Raw genomic sequence first — 25,497 nt, 5'->3', positions numbered from 1 at the left:
GAGAGGGAGACACAGAATCGGAAAACAGGCTCCAGGCTCTAGGCGGTCAGCACAGAGCCCGACACGGGGCTCGAACTCCGGGACCGCGAGATCGTGACCTGAGCCGCAGTCGGCCGCTTAACCGACTGAGCCACCCAGGTGCCCCTAGGACCCGCTCTTTAGATGATAAGCGGTTCTGGTATCGACAGTGAGAGAAGGACCCAGGTTGCAGCTCCTCTGGCCATTCCAATTACAACACGAGGACCCTCATGTGTGGAATTTCGTGACTTGTCCCTTACCGACTGTATTGCCAAATGCTAGGAGACTTGTTAAAAACCATACGAATTTCCGTGCACCCCCTCGAAAAAAACATTAACATGTTGCGTTTCAGACCCTCCTCTGTGTTCCCACTGGAAAGTGCTTTCCCTGCCGTGGCCTCCTGGGCCGGACGCAGACTCCTGAAACCGGATGAGCACGACTGCGGCTTCATCAATCAGCGTCTCTGTCCAGGTGGACATTTTGTAGGATAATCAGAGAGGCCATAAATCATTCCAATGTCACAGTCATGAGCAAGAGGGAGAAGGAAAACCTTGGTCTCTGGGTGCACAGCACACTTCCTGTCCCCAACAGCCAGTGCTCTGGTCCACGGTACAGAAACCCTGGGACCCAGAAGGTCCTACCGGCAAGCGCTCTGGGCCAAGTACAGAAACGGCCCGATCCGCCCCGAGTCCAGGGTGCAGACTCCTCCCCCGGGCACAGCCACGCCTACTTGGGTGCCGTGTCCCTGGCACGTGAACACAGAGGAGGCCAGTAGAAGGTCTCCACGGGACTGGCCAGACCACAGGAACCCACTCCGGGACCCTGGGGAACACTTGGCTGTGCAACTCCCACTCTTCGAGGCCTCCAAGTATTTCCAATAAATCCCCTGTGGCTCCAGTTACCCAGAATCAGAGTTTTTTGGCTGTAAATTAAGTCCTTTAAGCAACAATGTTCTGATCCTAAAATAGCCCAACATTAGGATCGGGCATTTGGTTTTCGTTTCAACAATAACACTCCAACGATCGGAGTACCCGACACACCTGGCTGAAGATCCCGTCAGGCACTGTTCCAGGTGCCGGCGAGGCGACCCACGCGATGCGGGTGATTTCTAAAGACGTAATTCATGTCTAATCCACACCAATAACTCACGGCCACTGCATCTCTTAGAACGCCACCACGCAGTTCTTTTAAAATTTCAATCTGTTCCCTGTAAGTTCTGTCCTCTTCTGCATACGCCAGAGTTCGCTCAGCAAATACACAGCTCCGTAAATACAATCCATCCATGCTCACACGGTCATCATAAGGAAGCTTTCGCTCCAACCACAACTTGGAAACTGGCAAGAAGAAAAGGGCAGTGATTGGCACTTGTGGCCCGTGAGTCACTTGAGACCATGAGAAGCCACTAGGGAAGGTGGAGCAGAGCCTCACCTTCTCAGAGGAAACCCTCAGAGCAGTTAGCCCGTGACTACAAGGACTCACACACTTGGGAGGAGAGCGGATTCCCAGCACGCACCCCTGGAAAACACACTGCTCACTGTGAGCGTCCACTTGGTTCCTTTTCAGAAGTTTTATTAGCGAACAGAATTTATGGTGTGATTATTTGGGCACAAGACACTTCTCAAGCTCCATCCAAGGACATTCTGTATCTATAGAAATGGTTCTGGGAAATTCTCGAAATGTCCCTTTGGAGTATTTTATTTCATATTTGCAGGTTCATCACAAGCAAAGTAAGATTAAGTCAACAATCTCTTACAATTTGCCAAGAACGTTGTAAAATATAGAAGATATTATAGCTGAGTCAGAAGAAATTTCGTGTTTGTTGCATAAACATCCTGGTCAGTTAGAAATGTTAAATTAAGCAATTTTATTTGGTAAATCTGGCTCCATGTGGGGAATTCAAACTTGTTGGAGAAATGCAGTTCTGTGTTCCATTGCTAAGGGCCATGATGAAGGAAGAAGGCCTTTGGACAAACCGATGACAACCCCTGGGAACAGAGGCTAAACAGAAACTCGCTTTCTGCTTTGGAAAGTGGCTCTCCCTCCCTAAGGCAGCACCAGCCCCAGGGGACCTGACCTCGGCTCACGCTGGGGCCACAGGGAGATGACACAGACACCCTTTGTTCATAAAGGGCATGAAGCACTTATAAGTGGAGATAAACACGGAACAAAGCCTATTTTACCACAAATCCAGAAACTTTCAAACACTGAGACACAGAAGCAGGGCTTTAAAAGGGCCCCACAGAAATAGGTTTCAAGGAAGGTCCGGAAACACGTGGAGGGAGGCCCATAAAGCATTAGGAAAGGAGGTGCCCAGGGAGGGGCGCCCGGGTGGCACAGTGGGTTAAGCATCCAACGTCGGCTCGACTTCGGCTCAGGTCATGACCTCATGGTTCATGAGTTGGAGCCCTGGGTCGGGCTCTGTGCCGACGATCCTGTCAGCACAGAGCCTGCTTGGAATTCTCTCTCTCTCTCTGCCTCTCCACTGCTCTCTCTCTCTTCCTCTAAAAATAAATGAAGTTAAGAAAGAGAGAGAGAGAGAGAGAGAGAGAGAGAAAGAAAGAAAGAAAGGGAATAGGAAACTCCCAGTGCAGCTGTGGGGGCGATGGGACAGGATGGGATGGCTGTTCTGAGCCAGGATGATGTCATTAGGGAAAAGGTCAGGTTCAGGAGTAGGAGTCAGGCCCCCAGCTTTCCTCAGCCCCTCCACCTCTTGTCTGACCAACTTTAGCAAAAATCTAATCCTCATTTCAGCCCATCCTGCCTCCCAGGAGGACTATGTGGCCGAATGGCACAACACCGACAAAGCGACAGGTTCTACACAAACTTGGGAGTATTATTAACGTTGAGCACAAGGTTTACAGAACCCACCGGGCACAGAGACACAAAGATAAGAGGTCCCACAAAGAACTAGACTCGCAGCCCCAAAGAAACTTTAGATACTTCCAATACCATCCACGTAGAGTTTTTCAATCACATATTCAAGCATCAGAATGGGGAAATCCTAGATTTTTCTGTAACCAGTAGTTTCATTAACGCCCACGTTCACCTTACATTAGCCTACTAATTACCTAACCCTCCAAGTAGTGATACGTAAAGAAGCCTCAGGTGACTGATAGGAATTTCTGCCACGCCTCCATCCAGCACTTTCTGTGTCTGGCCACGGAGACGCCTCTCGACCCTCCAGCCTGGCGTATACAACCCGTCATGCCGGCAAAGCTCAACATCCTCCACAAACAAGCAGCCTTCCGTTCAGTTTGTCGAGTCCGTTCTCATCCAGGCCACTGGCTCTCGGTACTCTAGATGGCTCTCCTCTTGCCATGGCTTCGTGGCACACCATGCTGATACCGTGAGCCACTTGACCCAACATAACTGTGGTGACTGCACCGCTCTCTCTTCCACAATCCGTTCCATCTATGCTTGTGCGGTTCCACGCAGGTGCATTTGTGCCCGACTCCACGCGCTTGCCAATGTGTGTGGCTTAATGTGTGGCCTCCTGGGCCACGCACCCCGTGCCGAGCAGATTCCTCAGAAGTGATCAGCACTTTGGAGGTAATCTGCCTCAGTACTTTTTCATGAAAATATTAAAGTAGAAACATGAGTGCAACGCCAACTTGTCTCTGTATATTTTCATTTCTACAGTCGTATAACCACTCTGTGCTTTTAGAAAACTACCTCTGCAAATTTGGTTGGATTAAAAAAAATTAGTTAGCTTTTAAAATTATTTTATCTCCCAAACCATCAATAGATTTCAGTGACTTGTAACGTGTCTGAAAATGTGTTCAAGTAATCTGATGACCAGAGGGAAGTCAGATTATAACAAATGGCTGCAGGACATTTTTGAACTTAAAGAAAAAAAAGCACTTAATTAATGATCTCATCAGGTACGCCCCACTTGATTTTAGTATGATGATGCCCCAAATGCATTTAAAGAAATTACATCCATTCCAAAAAACAGACAGACAAGAGACCTTTGGGTTCGGCCATACTTCATGGGTACGCAGGCTGCAGCAGTAAGTTTTGGCTAGCTCACCTTCCAAGAGTTTCACGTTAATATTTAGGGTTTCGCTGCTTACTTTTCGACAGGCACAGAATCCTGGGAAGCTTTCTAAAAAGCAAAATAATTGGGGCGCCTGGGTGGCGCAGTCGGTTAAGCGTCCGACTTCAGCCAGGTCACGATCTCGCGGTCCGGGAGTTCGAGCCCCGCGTCGGGCTCTGGGCTGATGGCTCAGAGCCTGGAGCCTGTTTCCGATTCTGTGTCTCCCTCTCTCTCTGCCCCTCCCCCGTTCATGCTCTGTCTCTCTCTGTCCCAAAAATAAATAAACGTTGAAAAAAAAAAAAAAGAAAAAAAAAAGTAAAAAGCAAAATAATTGAAGCTGTTGCCCATTGCGTGCCCACCACCACAGATGCAGAATTGTAACACCAGCAGGTCAACAGGCGGTTCCAGTCCTCCTCTTGATTCTGAGTTTCCTCTGTTCCGCCCTTAGCTGTCAGCACAGTTTGCAAGGACGCCACTCCAGGTCCCAAATTCTCCACAACAGGGTTTCCGTTGTTTGTGTCGTGGGGGCGAGTGATGCCCAGATGGTAGGTGGTTGGATGGTTATGGTTGTTCTTTGTAAAGGACCCTGTGTCCCTTTATCCACATGATAATCTGCTCTTGGAACATTCTGTTTTCCCAGACACACCTCATATTAAAGAATCACATACATTTGCTATTCAACAGCAGCCAACGCCGTAAGGGTTCTTCAGAAACGATTTACAGGTATTGAAAGTGTGCCCATACATTACCCTAATGGCTCTTGCTTATTGTATTTGCATTAATTCGTATCCGGTGTATACTGACAGATTCTATTTTCCATTTACTCTCATTTAGTTCTATAAAGGAAGAGACAATGAGGAAAATTTAATTTTCAAAGTCAGCATCGTTACTTAAATCTCTGGCAATCCTCCTCAAAATATGGCAGGTTGCATGATGTGAAGTAGAGAAGACTGAATAAGATATGAAGAAACACAGAGTCAAGACTGCTTCGTCCGACCTGGCCCATGGCTTTAGGGAAGTCATGTAAATGATGGAATCGCTTGCCACGTGGTATCACACCAGTCTAACTGCCTCCTGAGATGGTCAGAGGAGCTAATGGAATAATATATGAGTGTATGTAGAAAGAAGGATAAGGCGTCTTTCAAAATTGAGGGACTATTTAAAATATTAGAGGGGCGCCTGGGTGGCTCAGTCGGTTGAGCGTCCGACTTCAGCTCAGGTCAAGATCTCGCGGTCTGTGAGTTCGAGCCCCGCGTCGGGCTCTGGGCTGACAGCTCGGAGCCTGGAGCCTGCTGTGGATTCTGTGTCTCCTCTCTTTCCCTCCCCTACTCATGCTCTATCTCTCTCTCTCTGTCAAAAATAAATAAACATTAAAAAAAATTTTTTAAGAAAATACTAGAAATAATACTCAGTAACTCCTTTAGATGCTTTAGTAACATTATACCCTAAATGCAAATGTTTTCAGTTACAATAAAACTATCCATTTTTATGCAAAGAAAACTTAGGTGTTATTTTTAAGGTGAATTACTTCATTCACTAAATGGCAAAACGCCCAGAAAACTAGTATTAGAAGAAAACTTTCTCTATCTGATAAAAACTATATATATTTTATTTTCTTAATTTTTTAAAGTTTTCTTATTGATTTTGAGAGACAGAGAGAGTGAGCAGGGGAGGAGCAGAGAGAGAGGGAGCAAGAGAATGCCAAGCAGGCTCTGCCCTGTCAGCGCAGAGCCTGATGCAGGGCTTGAACTCATGAACCGGGAGATCATGGCCTGAGCTGAAACCAAAAGTTGGACACTTAACCAACTGAGCCACCGGAAAAGCATATATTTTAAAAACGCACAGCTAACATCAGATTTAATGATAAAAGACTTAATGCATTCACTCTAAGATTGGAAATTGTGTCAACACTCCTACTTGTCATTATACTGGGTGTCCTGGGCAACGTATTAAAGATAGGAAATAGAAACACAGAAAGATTGGGGGGGGGGGGGGAATGTAGTAGAACTTTCTCTAATCACACATGACAGAATTATGTACGCAAAAAGAATCTAAAACATCTACAAAGAAAAAACTGCTAGAATTAATAAGTGAATATAGCAAACCCTCAAGATACAATGTCAATATGCAAAAATCACCTGTCTATGTAGTAGCAAGGAATAACTAGAAAAGACCATTTTTTAATTTTTTTTTTCAACGTTTATTTATTTTTGGGACAGAGAGAGACAGAGCATGAACGGGGGAGGGGCAGAGAGAGAGGGAGACACAGAATTGGAAACAGGCTCCAGGCTCTGAGCCATCAGCCCAGAGCCCGACGCGGGGCTCGAACTCACAGACCGCGAGATCGTGACCTGGCTGAAGTCGGACGCTTAACCGACTGCGCCACCCAGGCGCCCCTAGAAAAGACCATTTTTAAAAGGCATTTCCAATAACATCAAAAACATGAAATAAGTTTATGAAAAGATGTGCAAGACATTGAAAAAGCACTGTTGAGGGAAATGAAAGGAAACCAATACAAGTGGAGAGAGATGTACCATGTTCATGGACCAGAAGACTCAGTGATGTTATAATGTTCATTCTTCCCAGACTGTCTGTGGTTTCAACATAATTTCCAACAAATCCCTAAGATGCTCTCTTGTGGAAATTGGCATTTTCATTCTAAAATGTATTTGGAAAATCAAAAGACCGGAAATATCCAAAGCACTCTTTTGAAAGAACAAAGTTGGAGGACTAACATTGCTGCATTTTAAAGGTCATTATAAAGCTGCCTCTCCAGACAGTATGTGACTGGAGTCAAGATAGCTAAATCGATAATGGGAAAAAATAAAGACTTCGTAAATAGACCCCAGAATACATGTTCAATTGATATTTAACAAGGCACCAAAGCAATTCAAAGAGGGAAAGTCTTTTCAACAAATGATTCTAGAACGACAGGCTATCTACGCTCCAATAAAAAAAAAAAAAAAAAAAAAAAAAAAAAAAAAAACACAAAGTCTAAAGTACACCATACACAACAATTTATTTGAAAAGACTTCGAAATCTCAACATAAAAGCTAAACACTATAAAGCATCTAAAGAAAATACGTGAGCCTGTGTTTGTGACACTGGGTTAGACACTTTTTAGGTCCGATATAGAAAGCCTTAAGTACAGAAGAAATATGTAGTAAATTAGACTCTACTAAAACTGAAAACATATACTCACCAAAACACACCAAGAAAAAAGTAAAAGGCCAGGCCACAGACTGTGAGAAAATGTCCCTAAGGCATACATCCGACAAAGATTCAGGCTATATAAAGGACGCCTACAGATTAATAAAGAAAGATGAAGAATTAAATTGGGCAAATATTTGAATAGATACTTCAAAGATACGTGACTGAACAATAAACACTTGAAAAATGGTCTAGGACTATGTGTCACTAGACTGGCTCAAAGTAAAAATCCAAAGCCAAGGGCTGGGACTCTCACACAAATGCAAATGATAGGAACACTTTAGAAATCTACTCTTGGGTAAATACCCAAGAGTAATGGATAAAACATCCATAAAATAACGTATAAGAACATATATGGCACCTTATTTGTAAGAACCCCAACCTGGAAGCAATTAAAATATCCATTAAGTGGAAAAAAAAAAAAAATAAAATAAATAAATAAATAAATAACAAATAAATAAATAAAAAATAAAATATCCATTAAGTGGAAAGTGCACAAACTGTGGAGTATGCATACAATATGCAATTATGCATACAAAGTATAGAGAATAAATGGGTAATATAGATAATCAATAAGGGTGAATCTCAAAACTATTATAATGAGCAAAACAGAAACAAGGGGGCATACAGTGCATTATTCCATTTATATGAAATTCTGGCCCAGGTAAGAGTAACACAGAACCACGGGATAATGGAAATCAGAACAGTAGTTGCCTCTAAGAAGGCGCTGACCCAGAAGGGCCTGAGGGAGCTCGCCCGGTGATGGAGACCTTCTCTGTCTTGAAGGATGTGACTTCCATGGGCATTCCTGCTTGCCAGAGCTAAGCTCATCTCACTGAGCACCACGGTCTGTGTATCTCACCGTATAAAAATATCCTCAATAAACAAACTGATACCTAAATGAATCTTCAAAAGTTTTCAAAATAAGAATAAAATAGGGGGCTCCTGGGTGGCTCAGTCGGTTGGGCGTCCGACTTCAGCTCAGGTCATGATCTCACAGTTCGTGGGTTCGAGTCCCACATCGGGCTCTGTGCTGACAGCTCGGAGCCTGGAGGCTGCTTCGGATTCTGTGTCTTCCTCTCTCTCTGCCCCTCCCCTGCTCACGCTGTCTCTCTCTGTCTCTCAAAAATAAATAAATGTAGGGGCGCCTGGGTGGCTCAAGTCGGTTGAGCATCCGACTTCGGCTCAGGTCATGATCTCACGGTCTGTGGGTTTGAACCCTGCGTCGGGCTCTGTGCTGACAGCTCAGAGCCTGGAGCCTGCTTCGGATTCTGTGTCTACCTCTCTCTTTGCCCCTCCCCTGCTCATGCTCTCTCTCTCTCTCTCTCTCTCTGTCAAGAATAAACAAACATTAAAAAAATTTTTTTAAATAAATAAATGAATGTAAAAAGAATTGTTTTAAATAAAAAAAAGAATAAAATAGGAACTCTAAGAGACGAGAAAATATTGGTCACAGTTTTATTGGCAACACATTGTTTTTTTAGTGTGTCTTATGAAGGGTGGTACCTCAATTCAATGATGTGCAAACCACGTGTGAAAGCCCACAGTCAGTCCCCAGCAAGTGGCACTTAACGAAAGCTTCGTCTCCTCCTCCTTTTTTCCAAGAGGCCTTGGTGTGCACGCTGTCTACGAAACAAAGAACTCTGACCATGAAATGCGGCATAAAGAACAGGACAGAAGCACCTACAGGCCGAGTGACTCTACATGTGCAGCGGTAGCTTTGTCCATAATAGCTCTTGGGCCTCCAAGGACTGACTTAACCGGCTGAAGAAAGTGTCCCTTAAAAGCTGTGCGTAAGACCCGCAGAAAGTCTGTTTGGCCCCGTGTCCAAAGGGTCCTGATTAATCTGTAAGAGCCTCCAAGTTATAAGCGGTTTTCCCGTCTGATCGGATGTATCACATGAACAACCCCTGCGTCCACCCCTCCTCTTTGCTTCCTGCTACCGTCCTCACTGTCCTGCTTCAGGGTCCTCTGCTGGCCTGAAATCTCACTACTATTGGCTGGCCCGACTCCCAAGATCTCGTGGGCCTGCCACACGGCTCTGACGTGCGTGGACTAGAGTCTGTTTACTCCTGATGGCCTCTGCCAAGTCCCAGTTACCACTGCAACCGCAGCCCGGAAGGCTAGAAATGCCTGTCTCCTCGGCCGATTCCCACCCTCGTCCCCGACTGTGCCTCACATCCTCCAGGGCCTCCCACTTAGGAGAATTACACACTAACTTCGGGACTCAACAGATGACCTTGCTGGCCCGTCCTTGCTCCCTCCCCGTCGCCAGAGTTTCTGCAGCACTTCCACACGGGCAGGGCGTCACGTTGGGTCCAAACACGTGAGCTCCCTGGCTCAGAGGACGTCTGCAGGCATCAGCCAAGCTGGGGCTGGACAGGTGCACGGAACCGCTTCCCTCACCCCTACTCTTGCTCCGAGAAGAACATTCTCCTTTTCTCACTCGCACAAGGAGGAGGAGACACGTGGGGCAGAGCCCAGCCAAGATCAGCAGGTGCGTGAGAAACAAACACTGATCGCTGATTCCCACGAACATTCTGGGGTTATTTCTTGCGAAGCAGTAGCTCTCTGACACGACAGTCATTCCAGCGTAAGCTTCCAAAACCAGTATCTTCTACTTTTTTTTTGCCTCTCCTTACAGTATTTTCCAAAGTCACTCCCCAAATACTCCTAATTAAGATACCAAATATCTTACCTCTCCAAGCATTTGGTCACATTCCCTCATTAGCTTATGACTCCTGCTTTTAATGTGCATACAATTAACCACAGGTTCACCGAACAGACCTGTGCTCAGCAAACATGGTGTGTGGGGCACTGGGCCACACACAAGGATGCATGTGGCTGTAGAGGGAGGGTCCCCAACAAAAGGTGGACATGCCGGGCAGCAGGGGCCAGACTGAGGGACCCCTGAGCCAGGTTCAGGGGTTCCCACAGCACGGGAAGCCTTGTAAGATTTTCAAGACTGCTACGATCGTATCTGTACTTTAGGAACCCTAGAGGCAGGCTTCTAGAGGACCGACTTGAGGCTATCTTACATTATCTTACCTACTAGGGTACCCAGGCCTTAAAATATGAGACGCATAGGAGATTAAGTGACAGACACTGCAAGCATGAGGAAGCCCGGATAAAAGTACATAGATAATTCAGCGCAAATGCAAGCAACGACTAAGTGCCCAATTAGAGGTATAGACTGCCGTCCTTTGGGAGGCCAAAGATCTCCCAATTTACCTCCTGAAGCACTCAGCCGTAGGTGCACACCGACCCGGTCCACGCACTGAATCAACAGTGAGCCTAGAACCTTTGTTCTGTTGTTTTAAAGGGCATGTAAGCCACGGGGGCTCACAAAATGCAAGCTACTTTCCGTCATACTGGCTACACCACCACTGTGTGTGATCACCTGCCATCTAACCTGTGGACATCCAGAGTTTCACTGCTACCTGAAGGGAGCTCAGTAAAGTAGCTCAAGGGTTAAAAAGGACACCTCACACACACAAGTATTTCAGAGATAAAATAGTGAGCAGTTTGCTGGGGCACCTGGGTGGCTCAGTCGGTTGAGCGTCCGACTTCGGCTCAGGTCGTGATCTCACAATTTGTGAGTTGGAGCCCCGCGCCGGGCTCTGTGCCGACAGCTCAGAGCCTGGAGACTGCTTCGGATTCTGTGTCTCCTTCTCTCTCTGCCCCTCCCCCACTTGTGCTCTGTCTCTATCAAAAATAAATAAAATATTTAAAAATTAAAAAAAAAACAATAAGTTTGTTCGGTAGAATCCCACTTATAAAACCATATGAATTTTGCAGATGAGCAGAGACTGGAGATTGACTATAGGTTTTTCACGTATTCATTTACTTGGTTGCATGTTAATTCTGTGAAGGGGGATTACCGTCATCGTTTTACAAATTCAGTGACGGAATCAGAGAAGGTAAATTATTTTCCCAATCTGGGTAATGAGCGACAGAGACAGCCGGGAACCAAAGTGCTGGGCGGGGGTGAGCACTTCTGACAAGTTGCCAGATAATGCCAAAGCAGGCATATATTTTCATCTGTCGCACATGTCAACAGAGAGGTTTCCATGTGTTCTTAGCATCGATTCCCTGATTTGTACTCATATTGTCTTCATCAGTCATGGAATGCCTGTGGCTTTCTTTTTAATTACACAACAGATGATCAAAGAAGGCAAAAAAGAAAAAAAAAAAAAAACGAGAAATGCACCCTTACAGTTTGATTTTCTAGAAATGGTGGATCGGGCAGAGGGCAACCTTGAAACTCATAATATAAAGGGAATACAATTACCCGCGTGTCCACGTTCAGGAAGCCACCAATCGGGGTTCTCAGTGCTAAGGCTTTGCCCACAAGCAGCACGTATGTGTCACCGGCCACGCAACTTGATTCCAAAGGAAGGTTTTTAAGGTTAACTTTTTAATCCAGAGTCATTGCCTTAATATTTACAGGCATCACAGGCACGGAGCTCGGCTTCCGCATATTGTCCTGCGATCCCGGTAAGCACAGAACGAGAGGCGTGTATTCCCACCGTGAGTTTTTCCAGTGAAGAAACGGAGACTCCGGAAAGGCCTACGGCTTACTCGAGACGGCAAAGCTAGGGAAAGCGGAATGGGAACCCACACCCACGCAGTGGCGCAAAACCCACACTCCAGCCACGGTGCCCCCGCCCCTCGCCGCCCTCTCGAGAGACACACAATATGGGAAACCACAGCCAAACTCGAGTCTCGAAAAAACAGATCTGGATGCGATTCATGGATCCAGTTTCTTTGCAAAGAAAATAGTGACCACGGGTGTCCATTCTGATGATTTTTTCCCATAGTTATTTCCCATAGCAACAGACCCAGACTTGAGTAACTGGAGACCTAGAAGTCGTTCCCGTTCTGAAACATGAGCAAAGCCCCCGGGAGAGGAGGAGAACACAGCCAAGACAAGGAAAAGCCACCTCAGCGGGATCTTGGGGCCCCGTGATGCTGAATGATCCCCAATCACACCCCTTCCCATCTGTGCCCCAGTGTTTCCGGAGGGTTCATCCACGTGAAAGTCAACCTCACCCAAGCTTTCTATCAGTCACAATTACACCAACATCACTCCACAGTGACCCCTTACCCACTTCTCTGCTTTTCTTCCACCCTGAGCCTAACTCTCTGAGATGCTCCCCAGATCCTGTCCCTGTTCTCCAGCACCGCCCCCCCCCCCCCGGGGTTTCTGCACCAGGAGCCCCCACAGGGCCACAATGTCCCTCCCACATTCATGGGACGGAACTCCACAGCCATCACCAAGCAGCCCTGCCCAGCACCCACCCTCCCAGCCACTGCTAACGAACCCCTTGAAGCCTTCCTCAATGGTGAGTACGGCACCCCTTGCCCGCTGTCTCCTGAACAATGTCCGTTATGCAGAATACGACACTGATTTTCTTAAAAGGGAGGCAATAAAAGTAATCAGATTTTATATTTGGGTTCCTTATACACAGAATTAGAATATTTTCCGTTTTCCAGAAAAGTTCCCCATCAAGACGGGTGGTTTTATCTAACACAGCTGATTACAAACAAAACTGATCCCACCATCTTATTTTTTTTTTTTTTAATTTTTTTTTTTTCAATGTTTATTTATTTTTGGGACAGAGAGAGACAGAGCATGAACGGGGGAGGGGCAGAGAGAGAGGGAGACACAGAATCGGAAACAGGCTCCAGGCTCTGAGCCATCAGCCCAGAGCCTGATGCGGGGCTCGAACTCACGGACCGCGAGATCGTGACCTGGCTGAAGTCGGACGCTTAACCGACTGCGCCACCCAGGCGCCCCCCACCATCTTATTTAAAACACATTGGGTCCACTCAAGCCAATGTCCAGAGTTGGCCAACTTTCTTCAAACTAGTTTTCTTTGCATTTCGGTAAGGGAAAGAAGAGATGAGAAAAGGAAAAGCCAGAAGCAGCATTTTGACACAAACGACAGATGTTTGAGAACCACATCCCTGTGCCACACGATGCAACCTGGTGTACCAGACGTGTCCCGTGTGGGAACAGTGCAAACCCTCTCACTGTGCGTTCTTGAGCTGACTTTTCAGTCTGTCCCTCAATTGCAAAACGAGAACAACAGCCCGTACCTCATCATTGTGACAGAGAGATAAAACCTGATATACACAAATCCTGTCACACAGAGTGCCCTATGCTCACCTATCCCTTTCTCTAACGGGTGCAGAAGAAAGCACGTGAGGCCACAGAATTAGGTCAGCAGAACTGCATTTTACTGCAGGTCGACGAGACTGCTACTTAATGGTTTTTCACCCTTAGAACCCGGGAGAAATGGTATTCCAACGCCTGAAAATCATGCCCCAAAACACCACTATCTACAGCCAGTTCACTGTAACAGGTGTTTTTGCCGAGACTAACATATAAAATGATGTTAGAAGCAGCTCTTTTAGGAACAGCGATATGGTGTCACCAGAAATAACTCAATCCTAGTAGAATTCTTCTTTCTTCGAAAACACCACGTGGAGCCTTTTTTGTTCTTGGGGAAACTGTCACCTGAAGGCAACCCCGTGGCTGTTTGTCTGGAGCCTGGCTGATCGGGGAGGGTGTGGGCTGTGCCTGCAAGGAGATTATTCAGAGACGAACAATCTACATACAATTAGAGCAGACAGGACCCGAGAACCGTTTCGGTCTTCTGAGGGGTTCTACAGGATTTAAAGAAAATAAAGTCACATTTCTACAGCCCTTTTCATCATAGAAGCACCTCCCATTCATGTATTTTATTCAATTCTAATTGCTGAGGACTGCAGAGGGGTCAACAAACACCGGGCACTATCCTAACCACTTCGGGGGAGCTCATGAATAGTCACGGATACTCACAGACGGTGATGGATACTCATAGATACTCATAGATCGTTATGGATACTCATAGATGGTCATGGAAACTCATAGATGGTCATGAATACTCACAGATACGGACACTCGCGGATACTCACAGATACTCACAGATACTCAGCTTAGAAGCTGCTCTCATTCCATTGTACAGGTGAGGACATAAGACACAGAGTGACTCCACCCCTTGCCCCGGCTCCCTCAGCTCTGCACAGGCACAGCAGGCACACAGACCAGGCCGTCCCACCCAGAGCGCTGCCACCAGAAGCACCCGGTAGTTTCCATCCGTCGTAAGCACCCGGACGGCGAGCGCCGTATCACCCACGGGTTCCTCGGGTGGGCACGGGTGCAGGGAAGCTTAGCGGCCTCCCGGGACTGCGCAACAATGATGGTTTCAGAAGCAGGACACAAGCCAGGTTGCTAAATCCCTAGTCAATGCTGCTTCCACTTTCTCAGGAGCCTCAGACTCCTCTCCTGAGGAGCTTCCACTCCTCTCGGGAGCCAGTGGGGCCCACTGTGGTCTCCCAGCCCCGGGCTCAGCTCAGGGGACAGGCAGTGATACACGAAGCACCTCTGTACCGTCCCGTCCACGGCCTCGTCCAGCCCTCCGTCTGGGGCCCTGTCTGCGGGGACGTGCCTGACCCTAGCCTAGACCTGAGTGCCAGTCGTGCCGTGACAATGTAGCCGATGGCTTCCGGGTCACTGAGGGTCCTGCCAGGGCCAGATGCGGGACAGCGACGCCTTCCGCTCACCAGAAAGTGCTGGCAGCCAGCCTCAGGGCGGCCGGGACACATTTACAACGTGTTCCCTTAGACTGGCCCCCCTGAGAAATTCTGACATTCTCCAAAGATTTCTAATCCCTGGACCCAAAACAGCCATCATGACCGAAAACAGAACCAGTATCTGTAACCAGGGCAAGAGAGGAAAAACCAAACGTCTTGGAGGGAGTGCCAGCAGGCTCTGAGGGGACGGACGCTGAAGTGTTCAGACAGAAGAGGACATCGTACCTGAACTCGGGCCCCAAGATATTATTGTTTTGAACACGGACGGATTTCAATGGGTAAATGGCCGTTTCAGGACAAGTATCTCCAAGGATACGGTGGCTTGACTCCCCCGTCCAGGGCTGTTTTTCTAGGAAAACCTTCAGGAAGGGCCCTTCACGCTCCGCACACAAAGCGTATCCCCATACTTGCTTTCGGAGAAGAAATCTAAAGGCCCTGCCTGTGGATGTTTGGGGCTGAGGAACCAAGTGGTCTCCCTGGGGATGTAGGCTGTGTGTGTGCGCGGGTCCCAGGCTCACGAGGCCTGGCCACAAAACCCCTTCTTTCACTCTGTCCCACATTCTCAGGGGATCCCCCCAAGACTCCCCACCAGCAAGGGATTCCCATCGTCTGAATTCCCACTGAGCTACTGCACTTTTTCTCAACCATCGCGATGGCCGTGCAGGCTTTTCTGCCTGCTCGTGCTATGTCTACACCGTGTCCCTACTCCAGAGCAGCGGTTCTCAAAGTGGGGCCCCAGGACCGCCAGGACAGCCAAGGAGGTCAGGACCGCTTCCATAAAATATTACCATGTCCTCTGCCTTCTGATTCTCACGAGTGACGTGTGATGATGATGCCAGGCGGAATGTGCCCCGTGGATTGAACACTTTTCAGCTTGAATACTGCCCGTAAATGTTCACAGATAGAACCCATCCTAAGAAGAGCTGTTCGGGTCCTCAATAAGCTTTAAGAGTAAAAAAGATTCTTACACCAAAAAGCTTGGGAACTGCTGAATTAGACCACACACTTCGGTTATTTGAGCAGGGCCTCGGGCCGGGCGTGCGTTTCTGGCATCTCCCGATAACGGCGGATGCGTGCGATGTGCAGTCGGCCCTGTTCCGCCCGCCCGTCTGGGTCCTCACCGCGGCTGTGTGCGAGCCACCACCATCGCCCCACTGGACCGTCTGACAGCTTCAGCCTCACGTACACGCAGGCCAAGCCACCGCGCCCGCGGCTCCCGCACCTGCTGTGGGCAGGGGTGAATGTGGGGGCTGTGCGGGGCGCGGGTGCTCCGCCCGCAGGGGTGGATGAGCAGCTGTACGGGGCGCGGAGAGCTGAAGTCAGTAAAGTCCAAGTGGTCAGTGCGGCCCCGAGACAGGCCCACGACGTGGCCAAGGGGGCAGGGACCCAGGACGGCAGCGGTCCCGACGGGAGAGGCCGCTTACGGGGGCGGGGCTGCATCGGCGAGCCGTGTCCCCAAACCGGCACCAGGCAGGGGGGCGGCCCGGCACCCGGAAGGCTTCCCTCGGCCGGGGGATGGCCCGCGTCCAGCCGAGTTTATGTTTCAGTGTTTACAGCCGTTTCGAACGGTTCTGCTGTGTTTTACTTTCCTCCCCCCGCTTGGCTCTGCCTCCTTCACAGACACTCAGCCTCTGACGGGCTTCTCCATCCTCCTCCCGCATCCCACCCTCCTGTCGCCGTCAGGGGCGTCCCCGCGCAGAGGCGCCTCTGCCGCTGGCCAAGGGACGCTCTGAGTGTGTGCGCCCCGCCGGGCGTGAACGGGCGTGCAGGCCTTAGAACCGGGGAGGGAAAGACTTTCCTGAAGGCGCATCGGACACACATCTGCGGCTCGTTTCGCGACCTGACGCCCGCTGTAATTTTCACAGAACCACTGTTTGAAGGCGTGGGGCCGTGGACCACCCCCTCCCGCCCTGGTGACAACCGAGCGTGGCCGGGCTGGCCCCTGGGGGACCGCGGCTGGGCCCGCGACCCGGCCACCTCCGCTCACCTCCCCCGGAGGCCCCGTCCCCCGAGGCCGGACGACGGCGCGCTGGCCGCCCTCCCTGCCGAGGGGAGAGAACCCAAAAACACGTTTTGGCAGAAGTGTTCAAACAGAACCAAGTCTAAATATTTAACATTTTGCAGATCACAGCGCGCACAGGAAACGGCGGGTCTGGCACGGAGTCACCTAATAAGGCAGCGTCTGCTCTAGTTCATGAACAGGGCGGCGGCCGGCCTGCCGGCCGCCTCTGCACACGCATCACACTCGGGGCGCCTGCTGTGATCTGCCACGCGGAGCCCTCCCGGCATCTCCGGCGACAGACCACGGAGCGTGGCTTCTTGGAGGCCGGGGAGGCGAGGACCCCGGGTACGGCAGTCAGAGGCCGAACCTGCCCCTGGTCACCCGGCACCGAGCCATCGGGCCACCACACGGGCTACTTCCCTGAATGGGCTGCACGGTCCGAGACCCTCAGGAGCAAACGTGAGCTCTGGACGCTCAGCTGGAACTTTCCAGAAAACAGGCCTCCTCTTCCTCCACCTGTGCCCGGGGCTGCACCTCGGTGGCTTGCTCCCTCCTGGGCGTTTCCTCTTTAGTCTTGCAGTTTGAGGGGATCTGGGCGCCCAGGACGCATGTCACCTCCTCACGACGCAGTCCTGCGGGCTCCCGTCTCGTGCCCCTCCCTGCGCCCAGACCGTCCTGCCGAGACGCAGGCCTGCAGGTCCCTTACTCATCCCACCATGAGCCAGGTGACCCCCCAGCACTGCCGCCCCGGCCCGGGCCGGCCCTCACCTGCACCGTGTGCGGGAGGCCGGGTCACCCCAAACTAGGTTTTCCAGCTGCACAAAGAGCCTGCCTGTGAGAAGGGCCACGGCGACCCCCATGACGCCTGTTTCCTTGCGGGCACCCCTTCCTCGCCTTGGAGGATGAGGGAACCATTGCCCCACAGTCAGCCCGTGCAGCGGGTTCGAGGCCCACAGCCACCCTCCCCCTGCCTGCAGCGACGGCCCCCGGCACGGCCAGTGAGACGCCCCATCCCTCTGGCCCGTGACTGGGTCAGGGCCGGGCAACTGGTCCCACACAGTCTGCTGAACACGGCATCTGGGACTTTTATTTTTTAAAACTCCACCGGCCTGTGCGGAGCCGCCAGTGCCCACAGGTGGAGGAGGGCTAACCTGGTAACGGAGCTGCTAACGGACGGGCGGGGGGCAAGGTCGCGACGACGTGGGGTGGGCCCTGAAGCCCCCCGAGCTGCAAACCGGGACCACGGCCAACGGTCAGACGTTCCAGTTGTGCCACGGGCACTGGCTGCTGAAGCCGTGGGGACGAGAGCCACACTCCTTGCTGTCTCCCCAGCCCGGCCAGGCCATCTGTGGTCCCAGGGCCAGCGGCCCGGGCGTCCCCTGGGAGCCCGTCAGACACGCAGGTCCCCCCCGCTCGGTGAACCGGAACCCGAGCTCCGACGTGACTCTGGGTGCCGTTCACGTACGGCCTCGCTCAGGCAGCTTGCCCAGATCCCCGGAACCCCCGAGCGACAGCCACAGGCCGACATGCTGAGTGAAGTGACAAACGTCCACAGGCTGGGCTGACGGGCATCCGGGGCTTGGAAGACACACGTCTCCGTCAGCCAGAGGATCCAGGATCCCCAGGAAGCCTATCCCGAGGACATAATCACAAAAGTGCAGAAAATTAAGACATTTGTTCCTTAAAGAATTGTTAATAGGGGCAAAATGCTAACATTCCTACAAGAATCTGCTCTCAAGAAATTGATTCCGTAAACTATGCCCCACTACACGTGGTACAATAAAAAGAATACCGTAGAAAGCATTTCACAGATATTACTGTAGAAAACAATCATCCGGAGAACTTTATTTTTTTAATATTTATTTATTTGGTGGGGGGGGGGGGGACACAAGCAGGGGAAGGACAGAGACAGAGGGAGAGAGAGAATCCCACGCAGGCTCTGTGCTGTCAGCGCAGAGCCCAACGTGGGGCTCAAACTCACGAGCTGTGAGATCACGACCTGAGCCGAAACCAAGAATCAGATGCTTAACCGACTGAGCCCCCCGGGCGCCCCTCATCTGGACAACTGCACAAGGCTTCAAATCCCGGGGCCCACCAGATGCAGATCCGGTGACACAGCAGACCAGCCCAGGGACCTGCATTTTTCCAGTCACCTGGGACGGGCTGTGGGCCGTGCCGTAAGAAATACCGCGGCAGGACGGTGTTTGGAGACACTGAAAACGCTCCCTGCCGTCTGCGAAGCACAGAAGGAGGTCATATGTGCAAGGCACATGCACATTCGGATGCTGTCCCCTCCACTTACCTCCGGACTGTGAGTCCACTAGTTACTTTGTTTTATTTTCCTTGTTTGCGAATATTTCCTACAATAAACATTTGAAAGCTTTGGACCGGGGCGCCCGGGTGGCTCAGTAGGTTGAGCGTCCCACTTCGGCTCAGGTCGTGATCTCGTGGTTCGTGAGTTTGAGCCCCGCGTCAGGCTCTGTGCTGACAGCTGGGAGCCTGGAGCCTGCCTGCCTCCGATTCTGGGTTTCCTTCTCTCCCTCCCCTCCCCCGCTCATGCTCTGTCTCTCTGTCTCTCTCAGAAATAGACGAACATTAAAAAAAATTTTTTTAAAGAATAAAATGTTTCCGGCTTTTAGTGTAAACCCAGGCCCGCGTGCTCCCGGGCAGAGCTCCCTTGCAGGTGGATGAAGGGCAGCCGTGTGGGTCTAACAAAAAACATGAGGGTTCTGCTTCCTGCCCCTGAATACCCGCACCCCCTCCCCGGGCACCTCAGTGGCAGATGAATGTCCCTCGAGCAAGATGCTCCTGGGGAAGACGAAGCCATGAAGAGGAAAGGAAGAAGAAAGATTTCCCAAAAACTCCCTGCCGAAAATAAGTAAATAAAGCAGAAATAAATGCAAGGAAGCATTGGGGCGCTTGGGTGGCTCAGTCGGTTAAGCGGCCAACTTCAGCTCAGGTCATGATCTCGTGGTCTGTGAGTTCGAGCCCCGCGTCGGGCTCTGTGCTGACAGCTCAGAGCCTGGAGCCTGTTTCAGATTCTGTGTCTCCCTCTCTCTGACCCTCCCCCGTTCATGCTCTCTGTCTCTCTCTGTCTCAAAAATTAATAAACGTTAAAAAAAATTTTTTTTAAATGCAAGGAAGCATTAGAAATGTTCCTACCAGAAATAGCAGTGTTAAATTTTCCAACTATGACAGTGTTTAAAACAGTAACTAAAATTATGTTATCTTCAATTGTCTCCTCTCCTCAAATTTTCCTTCCAAATTCCTTCTCAAGTCACGTGGACCCTTTCTCCCAGGTTTGCAGATGCCCTCCCTACCCCCTCCCCCCATCCTGACGGGGACGAGGCCCCCCGTAGGACCTGCCCCCCCTCGCCCCTCGGACCTCCTCCTTCAGGCTACCCGCTCTCCCTGCAAAGGAGCAGAAGTGGAGCCCCAGCCCACGGAGGACGCTGGAGGGACGGCTGTGAGTCGTGGGGAGCGGGTAGTGCCCTGGGACCCACTCGGACTCCTAGGTCAAGTTCCTCGGGTTGCTCAGAAGCAAACGTGGCCAGGAGGGCACATCTCCGCGGCACCTTCCTGTTCAACACGCATGCGCGTTCTCACCTCTGCTCCCCACTAACCCCATTCTCAGCCAGCTACTCGGCCCGTCACCGGGTTCAAAACGTTTTTAAGTCTCAGCACTGTTCCGGAGCCCAGGAGTAGATGCCCACACATACACCTGAGGGACGTGTGAAAGAGAAGCTGAGACACACAAAGGAATAAGGACAGTTTTTCCAACAAGAGTTCTGGAACAGCTGGACATCCACGTGCAAAAAACAAATCTAGACACAGACCTTCACCGTTCACGAAATAACTCAAAACACATCACAGACCCGAATGTAAACTGTAAAAATGTAACATCTCTGGAGAGAGTGCAGAGAAAGTCTAGGGGCCCTTGGGTTTGGTGCAGACTCTTTGGACAAGACACCAGAGGTGTGAGCCAGGGAGGAGACGGCCGATGACTCCGGGTTGTATCAACACCGACATCGTGTGCTCCGTGAGCAACACTGTCCCCAGAAGGACAGGACGCAGAGAAAGTGCCTGCGAAACACATATCCCATAAAAGACTGTGTCTAAAACAAGCAAAGAAAACAACTTGATGAAAAAATGGGCGGAAGACCTGAACAGACACCCCACGGGAGGAGTCACCCAGTGGAATGAGCACGTGGAAAGAATTTATTCAAAGCAATTACTGACCTGCTCCCACCGTCTATGCAGCCTCACCGTAACCAGCGGTGACTGCGAAAGGCAAAGCAACGGCTTTAGACACAATATTTCAGGAATCATGAGAACACATCATGATTGAAAAGTGCTGAAAATTTAGAAAAAATCTTGAGCTAATAAAAACCCTCTTCCCAGGGCGCCTGGGTGGCTCAGTCGGTTGAACGTCCGACTTTGGCTCAGGTCATGATCTCGCGGTCCCTGAGTTCAAGCCCTGTGTCGGGCTCTGTGATGACAGCTCAGAGCCCGGAGCCTGCTTCGGATCCTGTGTCTCTCTGTCTCTCTGCCCCTCCCCTGCTCACACACTGTCTCTCTCTCAAAAATAAAGATTTAAAAAAAAAATTTTAACTGTCTTCCCAACCAAACGTTTTAGAGATTTTTTCTTTTCTTTTTTTTTTTTTTAAAAGTTTTAAAAACTGACTTCTAAAATGAAGAAAATATCCCCCTTTCTCTTGTGGCAAAGTCACACAAAACATGAAAACAAACTTATTTCCAAGTTTCCAGACAAGAGAGAAAACATGCCAGCTAGCCAGGACGAGTCTTGGACCTTCCTTCCCGAGTCAAGTTCACACAGTTGCGAGCAGCACGAATGCGGGCTGGAGAGTGCTCCCTCTATGCTCTTCATCCAGTCCTCCCAGTGAAGGAACACTCTGACCCCTCCTGCTTGCGGGAGTCCCCCCAGGCCTTCTCCCACTGTCTCCCCCACACGCGTCCAGCAGGTATGCCTTCCAGAGGACCACGTGTGTCACACCACGCCCCGCACGGTCCCACGCGTGCTGGCCGTGCCCAGTACCGTCGGTAAAGGCAGGCAACCCTTTAGCCTGAAACTGAAATTAAATCCGTAATTATTAAGTTATTAAATCCGCAAATGTACAAAGTAAAAAGGCCAATCATCTAGTACAAGGATTGGCGATAAAACCTCAGACGGTGACTTTGTTCACAGTGGGTGTCACCGAGAAGTACACAGGAATTCTGTACACCATCAACAACCGCACATGTCAAAGGCAGGCTTGGGGACACAAGAAGCATCGGGGAAAAGTCCCCACGGGCAGAAGCGGCAAAAACATTTTGGTAGCTTAATAAAACAGGTGAATTTTTTCTTAGTTTACGTGAACCGTACCTGGCTCATTTTCACAAACGTGGGGGACGGGGGAATTACCAACCGAAAATAGCTATTGTATACAAGATACCTGCGGTAGCAAAAGCAATAGCTAAATTTGTGTGAAAGTTTCAATTGCCTTCATCCAAAATTTGATTCGCTGCAATCAAGGTCATCGTGGGTCAAAATGAAACTTGTATCAAAGGTGCATGAGAAATTACCAGAATGGCTTTCCTTACTGCCTACAAAACCATTCCTGTTGGAAAGGAACTTTTTAATAGGCAACTTAAGACTCGAGGGTGACCACAGAAAGAGTAGAGGAGGAAGGTGTCTGGTCGAAGACGCCCACCGACAGGGAGACCTTCCCACGGTGAATGTCACCTCCAGGTGAAGCCTTTTTACCAACAGGTTTTGCTTTTAGTGCAATACCCCCAAATTCAAGCCACATTAAAATAATTCTGTTCTGTATGTTACGGCCTGAATTGTGCCCCCCCAATTCATACGTGAGAGCCCCGACTGCTCCCCAGTGTAACTGCTTTTAGAGACAGGGTTTTGAATATAATCACCTTTTAAGGAGTTGGGCTGAGGTTGGAGGTCAGGAGGGTGGCCCTGCTCTGACCTGACCGGCGTCCTGACCGGAAGAGGAGGGGACGCCGGAGAGGTGCACCTGCGGGGGAGGAGGCAGGAGCGGACTCGGGGAGAGGGCGGCATCCGCAAGCCCAGGAGAGCCTCCCATGGGGCCCACTGCTGCACCCGTGTCCTGGCCTCCCAGCCGCCAGGACCGTGAGGGATAAGTTCCCGTTGTTCGAGCCGCCTGGTCCGTGGCGTTTTGTGAGGACAGGCCTAGCAGGCGAGCACCCCGTGTCAACACTTGATTGCTGAAGAGAGTCCGAGGAAACGTTCTCTGTTCAGGTGAGCTAAACAAAGGCTGAGCGCCGGGAATATTCACCCAAGGGCAGATTGACAGGGAAAACGTGGAATGCCAGGTTAGATGTGAATTTACGGTACGTCCATACCACGCAAAATTTGTATTTTTTTCTCTTATCCCATTTCCTCTTAATCCTCCCCCATCCAGAGTTCCTATTGATGTAACTTTTAACTGGATACACTTGCTTTAAAAAAGAAGCTCAAGGTGAAGAGAGGAAATTATCCAGCAGAATTAACCTCAAGGTTCAGATTGATCTCACGGAAGAGGAAGGTGTGAAGGGCGGGCATGTCGGGGGTCAGCGTGAGACCTGCTGTTGGGGGCGACTGTGTGCACCCCCCCCCACGGAGGATGTACCTCGCTCTCCTCTGACTGTGCACCCCCCCCCCCCACGGAGGGTGAACCTCACTCTCCTCCCTGGAAGGGGCTCCAGCCTTACAGTTCCTCACATGTAAGACCAAAGCACAACCAATAGAACGAAAATAGACAAAGTGGATTTCATCGAACATAAAAGCCCTGGTGATTCCGAGGGCACCATCAGGAACGTGAGCAGACGAGTCACGGAACGGGATAAAATATCTGCCAGCCACGTATCTGATAAGGAACTTGCCTCTAGAATACCCAAAGAAGTCTAAGAACTCAATGATAAAATGGCAAGTAAGCGGCATCACAACGTCCACAGGATTGAACACACGTTTCTCCCAACAAGACGCACAAGTGACCACGTGAGAGTGTGCGCGATCGGTCATTAAACCGCAACAGTGCAAGGCCCCACGCGCATAGGGTGGCTGCAGTTTTTTTAAAAGATGGAAAGTAACGAGCGTTGGAAAGGATGAGAGGAGAAATTAGACACCCGATGCTGGTGAGGACCCAATGCAGCACTTTGGCGGTTCTCAAAGACGCTAAACAGAGTCACCATACGGCCTGGCGATTCTGCCATCAGGTAGACACTCAGGAAAGAGAAAAGGACGTGTACACAACATCTCTACACAAATGTTCACAGAACCATGGAAACGAGACAACGTCCGTCAGCTGAGGAACGGACACATAAAACGTGGAGCAGGATTCCGGCACCAATGGGGATGAAACGCCAACATCCGCCAGAGCGTGGCCGGTCCTCGTGACCATGGCGCTGAGTGAGAGAAGCCAGTCACAAAAGAGCAAACACAGGAGGCTCCACCCGTGTGAAGGGCCCGGAATGAGGAAGTCCACAGGGACAGAGGTAGACTGGCGGTCATCTGGGGCTGGGGGTGGCCGTGGGGAACTGCCAATGGATACGGGGCTTGGGGTTTCGTTGGAAGGATGAAAATGTTCTAGAATTAGAAGCATTGTGATGCTGCACAACACAGGGACGACGCTGAAAACTTCTGAGTTGTACCCTTCACGCGTGGGAGTTTTACCAGACCTCACACAGCTGCTTAAAGAAAGCTCGTGGCGTGGAGCGTGGAGGCGTGTGGATGAACGAGGAGGCAGCAGGAGGGCGGCGGGAGGCCACGGACGGGCCTCGGGCCATATGAGGTGACAGGGGCACCACGTGAGAGGCCTGAACAGAGGAAGGGCTCGTGTTTTTAAAGGTCAGCATTGAGGGGGCGCCTGGGTGGCGCAGTCGGTTAAGCGTCCGACTTCAGCCAGGTCACGATCTCGCGGTCCGTGAGTTCGAGCCCCGCGTCAGGCTCTGGGCTGATGGCTCGGAGCCTGGAGCCTGTTTCCGATTCTGTGTCTCCCTCTCTCTCTGCCCCTCCCCCGTTCATGCTCTGTCTCTCTCTGTCCCAAAAATAAATAAACGTTGAAAAAAAAAAAATTTTTAAAGGTCAGCATTGAGAAAGCTGCATGTGGACAAGACTCCAGCCGACAGGTGCGCGAGGATGCACAGAGACCCGGGGTCCGCCACGGTGACCCAGGTGCCATGAGCACGCGATTCAGGGAGAGGGGCAGCCACCAACGTGGCACACACAGTTCAAGTGCAGGACGCTCAGGCTGGCCTGCAGAACTGAACACAAGGGGTCGGGGAAACTGCGTCAAGGACGACTCGTGTTGTTCGACCTTACCCCGAGATTCAGATGCCTTTGTGAAATTTAGTGTTTTGTTTTGCATAAACGTGTAAGAAATAAAAGTCAAATGTCCAGAACCTTGTTGATAATAGTTAACATGTTTGTTGTGGTACTTAAATTTTAATGTTAAAAATGTCACCAGATATTAAAGAGCAAACTTCTCTTGGGTCGCCTGGGTGGCTCGGTCGGTTGAGCGTCCAACTTCGGCTCAGGTCATGATCTCGCGGTCCGTGAGTTCGAGCCCTGCGTCGG

The 25,497-nt window shown here is 50.4% G+C and overlaps 1 protein-coding gene and 1 long non-coding RNA gene across 6 annotated transcripts in view; one reads left to right on the top strand and one right to left on the bottom strand.

Annotated features, from left to right (window-relative positions):
• The window catches only part of SMOC2 (SPARC related modular calcium binding 2), a 173,660-nt gene that overhangs the window by 56,098 nt on the left and 92,065 nt on the right, over positions 1-25,497 (bottom strand). The window lies entirely within an intron of this gene.
• Positions 21,890-25,302, top strand: LOC123609311. Its single transcript, XR_006717737.1, has 2 exons — positions 21,890-24,768; positions 25,005-25,302. It is a non-coding gene; the product is annotated as an uncharacterized LOC123609311 (long non-coding RNA).

This window comes from Leopardus geoffroyi, chromosome B2, assembly GCF_018350155.1.
Source record: "Leopardus geoffroyi isolate Oge1 chromosome B2, O.geoffroyi_Oge1_pat1.0, whole genome shotgun sequence".
Classification (NCBI taxonomy): domain Eukaryota; kingdom Metazoa; phylum Chordata; class Mammalia; order Carnivora; family Felidae; genus Leopardus; species Leopardus geoffroyi.
This window is presented reverse-complemented; position numbering and strand designations above follow the sequence as displayed.